We start from the raw sequence: 5,441 nt of genomic DNA on the forward strand, positions 1-5,441 counted from the left end.
TCAGTGACACTGCCTGTGCAGTCCCCAGCTGGATCTTGCAATCTGCAAGCATGATTTCACCTTCTCCACATTACGTCAGCCACATCCACTGCCCACAACCCACACGCCTCCTCCCTCCATCCCCACACAAGCTGTGTGTAAGCTCAGCCCATGCTGTGTGGTTTGCAAGAGGAGAAACTGTGTGGATTGGGGGTGCCCTGTGAAGCAGCTGGGGTGCAGGGTGTACGATTTTAGCTGTTGGTGGAAAGGTGTGGTGTGAAAGGGTCGTGAATGTTGCAAATAATTTGTTTGCTTGCAAGAGGGAATTGGTTGTAGGAGAGCTCATGGTTTTGAGAAGTTCTCACCTGCTCCTTGTGCTCGTGGATGAGTGAGCTGGTGCACCCAGGAAATACGGTGTTGCATTTTGTGTTGTTGGCAGGAGAGGTTTGTGTGCACAGGTCAGGTTAAAGGTTTCAAGAAGGAAGGCAGGGAGGAAGCCTGCGGGTTCTAGAAGCTGGTAGGGTGACATGATGAAGGTGAAACTGTGGTTAAGGGCTTCAAAACCTGACCGAAGGTTGGCTGGGGATTTCATGGCTTTCTAATGTGTTTGTTGGTGGGATGTGCCATGAGCAACTTTAATGGATTTTTAACAGTATTTTTTGTTTGGTGGGATTTCTTCGCAAACATTGACAGATGGCATGGGTAGCTCATGTATTTTCATCTCTGTTCCTCCTGTAGTGTCTTACAAAGCCCTAAATATTCACATATCACCTCACTTTCTATATGACCTCTTCACTTGACTCCCCTTCTCTGTCTCCTTTTCCAGACCATGTCCTGGATTAATTCTATATTCTCTTGTTCCTAGAGCCCAGACTAACTCTTTTCTGACTCTTTGGTCAGCTCTTTAACTGCTCTGTTATATAGAATCACTGGAGATAGACATGTGAGTTGTTATTTATGGGCACCCAAATAAAAATAAAGGTGGCAAGGGAGCAGGGAAAATGGAGATGTATGGGATAGTAAGGAGGGGCAGCATGAGGAGGGGTGGTAAATGTATTGAAATGTAGGTGGGGGATTGTGTATTATGTGCTCTGAGGGTTACACCTCCAAGAGGGAGGAAGGTGTGAGAAAACTGGCTCAGCAGCCAGTCTGGACCTCAGCAGGGAGAAACAGGGGAACTGCATGCTGACAAAGCCTGGGCAACCCCTCTCCCCTGAACATCTCTCATTTAAGCTCTCCCTTTACTTCCATGCTGCCCCACGCTGCCCCACTGCTGCACCTGTGCTGCATCCCCTCTGCTGCTGCCTGCTGAGCTGACCTTGGTTATAGCTAACCAATATCCTGGGGGGAGAGACTGAGGAAGAAGAATCAAGGGTGTTTCCCAGTAGCCTGTAGCCCTGCTGGGGCAGCCCTCAGAAGGAGCCCCTCGCTCTTGCCTCAGCTTTGTGGCGCGGTCAGGGGGCTGGTGCACGCTGGCACAGTGGTGCAGCTCCCTTGGCACGAGCCGAGCGCAGAAGAGTGGAAGATGGAAGGTGACTTGGGTGTTACATCAGCAAGGAGAGCTGCTCAAGCGCTGCTGGTCTGGTGCAGAACCTCAGGGCCCCAAGCCAGGCTCAGTCCTTTCCTCTGCTGCAGAGAGATGCTGGAGCAGCTGGGGCTCGGCAGGGCTTAACCACTCACATCCATCTCTCAGTCACTTGCTCATCACGTCACGTGCGCATGCACACGCAAATGTCCCACTCATCTTTCTCCCCTGTTACCTCAAAAATCCATCTCCATGCTTTCTCTTAGCAGATGAGCAATGCAGAACCTGGAAGGCTTTTAAACCCACATTGCTGGCAAACCCAACCAGTCCCATTGGCTAAACTCAGCAGAACTCAGATCTGCCAGCCAGAGCAGGAGAAATTATTTGCAGTGCCTGAAATTTCCAAAGGACAAAGCAACAGAAACCTTGAGGTGCCATCAGATTTCCATCTGTTAAGTTTGATACGTGCAGTTATTTAGAAAGAAATGTGAAAGAAAATCAACATCATTTAGTATGCCAGAAAACAATGTGTTCGCCCCTCCCCACCTTACCTAAGAGCTAGTCTCTAAAACCTGGAGATTAAATTCAATCAGGAAAGTTAGATACAGAAGGATTTGATTCCTGTTTTGGCTGAAAATTCCAAATCAGCTTTAACTATGGCCTCTATACTGACATCATCCCTTTTATTTAATTGAGCACAGTTTATTTTAGCTAGTATGCACACCAGCTTCCCCTAATATGAATTCCTGCCATAAGAAATCACTGGCTTCTCTTCAAAATGCAACAAAAAGTGTTTGGTCACTGCTTTGAGAGCAGAGACAGTATTTCAAAGGGAACATGACTGAAAATGTGATGTGGGAAAGGAAGGATTTAATATATAAACCAGGCTCTGAATTTCCCTGATTACAGAGGTATCAGGAGTGAGATTCAGCCCTTGCTTTGCACTGTCCTATGTGCCTCTGGTTTTTTGCAGTGCAAACCAGAAGAGGAACTAACCCAAGCTTTCAAGCAACAGGCTCTGTGCTATCAGCATCACAGGGTAGCTGGGTTGTTTATACAGCTCCTAATGGAGATGATGGATTAGCCACACTTTTTTGCACCATAATAAAGCTAAAAATGTTTCTGGCCTCACCTTAAAGGAAGAAGCTGTGTATTTTTCTCCATCTGCAGTGTTTTGCACCACATGGCCAGAGCAAGACAGAACACAGGTGTTAGCCAAATTACAATAATATAAACGTTTATGACAAATCATTGGGGTAACCTTTTTTCTTCTCTTTTGACAGCTTAATGTTGCTATTGACCATAGCTTGTAAGGGACAGGTATGACAGCTTGCAGGGCTTGGTTAAGCATTGTTTTAAATGCTGGAATGAAAAAAAAAAGCGGAATTTCACTAGGTTGTGGAAGTTTTGCCTCTCTTTTGACAGTGATTCTTACTAAAGGAAAACTGTAATTGTATTCATGTCTAAAAATACTTTAAAACCTGCTTCTTGGGGAAGAATACAGACTCCAGGCGCCTGACCACAGCCGTAAATTGCTGTCAGTGACACAAGCCTATGCATATTTAGGGGACCCAGCTTTGCCCTCTCCTTGACAGGATAGTGGGTTGCCTTCGGGTTCATCTGCTCATATCACTGTCATCTGTCATGACATATTCATATGGGACCCAGCTGCTGAAGCTTACACTAAGAAAGAAAAAACATAAAAATAATTGCTTGATGTTTATGTGGTTCCTTAGGCTACACCTGCACAGTCCTTTTCAGGGCTCTCTATTTGAAGAATCATTAACCTTACATATATATGCTGTCCTGTGTCTTAAGTAATGTGCCCTTCTACTGTTAACCTTTAAATAATGCAAGTGCAGAAAAAGCCTCGTCACTACTGAGCACCTCCCAGTAAAATCTGGCTGCAGTTTAATGTCAATACTAAAAGCACCATAACATTTTAGTAAACTTGTTTCTGAGGTGAGATTGATTATCTTAGATTTGCTGGGGGATTAGACATCTTTTCAACTCAAAGAGTTTTAGAAATGCTCATTGCTGGAGCAAGCAGTCTGAAGATGATGACAGCTTTTGTACTGTGGCTGCGCTTGTTCTGGGCCTGCCACAAACTAGTCAAGACAAAAGAAAGTAAAATTTTGTCCCACCATAGGCATTTACCTCAGAGTCACTCCCTGCAACAGGGGCATCTGGGATCTCCTGGCAATGCAGATGTTATGGTGGGCCCTACCCCTTCCAGTGCTGGAGCTGGGGATGATACCCCAGTCTTGCCAAAGCTCCCCATGAAGCACCAGTCCAAGGGCTCAGACCACAGCAAGGAGCAGTGAGGAAGTTGGCAGCACACTGTGTATAGGAGCCATCCTGGAGAAAAGAGGGAGCACAGGCTGGGTAAAGCATATAGCAGTAGCTGCTTCCATCTGAAGTGCTCTCCCAAAAGGATTTGGTCTGAATAATGTAACAGTTTCAAATTGAAAGAGGGTAGACTTAGATTATGTATTAGGAAGAAATTCTTCACTGTGAACATGATGAGACACTGTGAGAGAAGCTATGGATGCCCCCTCCCTGGAAGTGTTCAAGGCCAGGTTAGATGGGGCTTGGAGCAACCTGGTCTAGTGGGAGATGTCCCTGCCCATGCAGGGGGGCTGGAACTAAGTTATCTTAAAAATCCCTTCCAACCCAAACCATTGTGTGATTATGTGTTTCTATGATGCCAGATCATTGCAATAACATCAGTAACAAAGCAATGATCATGGATTTGAGTATCCCAAACACAGCCCTGGCTTTTAAATATTATAATTAACCTGGCTGATACAGCTATAAGTGAAGTGAATAATAAAATCATAGAATGGTTTGGGTTGGAGAAGACCTTAAAGATTACCTAGTTCTAGCCCCCCTGCACAAGCAGGGACACCTCCCACTAGACCAGGCTGCTCAAAGCCCCATCCAACCTGGTCTTTAACACTTCTAGGGATGGGGCTTCCACAACGTCCCTGGGCAACCTGTTCCAGTGTCTCACCACCTTTACACTAAAGAATTTCTTCCTAATGTCTAAACTAAATCTCCCCTCTTCCAGTTTAAAACCATTACCCCATGTCCTATCACTATCCCTCCCCAGCTTTCCTGTAGCCCCTTCAGATACTAGAAGGCTGCTTATGAGGTCTCCTCGGAGCCTTCTCTTCTCCAGGCTGAACAGCCCCAACTGTCTCAACCTGTCTTCACAGGAGAGGTGCTCCAGCCCTTTGATCATCTTGGTGGCCCTTCTCTGGATTCGCTCCAAGAGTTCTATGTCGTTCTTCTGTTGAGAGCTCAGGAACTGGACACAGCACTCCAGATGGGCTCTCACAAGCGCAGAGTAGAGGGACAGAATCACCTCCCTTGACCTGCTGGCCTTGCTTCTTTTGATGCAGCCCAGGACAGTGTTTCCGTTGTCTTTCATTTAAGAGACTGATTAAACTGAAATGGGCAGCTATGGAAATAGGTAGAAGAGGATGCCTGTATGCATGATAGGTAAGAGAAACCACATGGACAGCTTCAGGAAAGTTAGCAAGCAGTAAGCAGAACACCACTTGTAGCAGGACTGAGAAAACACTCAGAGAAAGTGCTCTGGTGTGAAAGTGCTTCCAGAAAAAAGTTGAGCTCTTTGACCAGGCAAAAAAAATTGTATCCTTTTGCTTGACATATCCTGCATCCTCGGAATCAAGTGTTTGCAAGTAAACAGGGCTGCACCAAAGAAACAATCCTCTGTTTCCAATTTCTACTAGAATTGAATGCTACATTTTAGCTATGCCACCCATCAAACAGGGCAACTGTGCATTCAGAAAGATTAAAAAAATATATATATAAACACATTTTCAAGGAACAAAAACTATCCATGTTCCTTTTTGGTAACTCCCAAGTTGCGTTTTCTATCATACCTTGCCCACAGTTCTGCAGGGAAAGA

The sequence above is a fragment of the Chaetura pelagica genome, unplaced genomic scaffold (assembly GCF_000747805.2).
Source record: "Chaetura pelagica isolate M959 unplaced genomic scaffold, ChaPel_1.0 scaffold360, whole genome shotgun sequence".
In the NCBI taxonomy this organism is placed as follows: Eukaryota; Metazoa; Chordata; class Aves; order Apodiformes; family Apodidae; genus Chaetura; species Chaetura pelagica.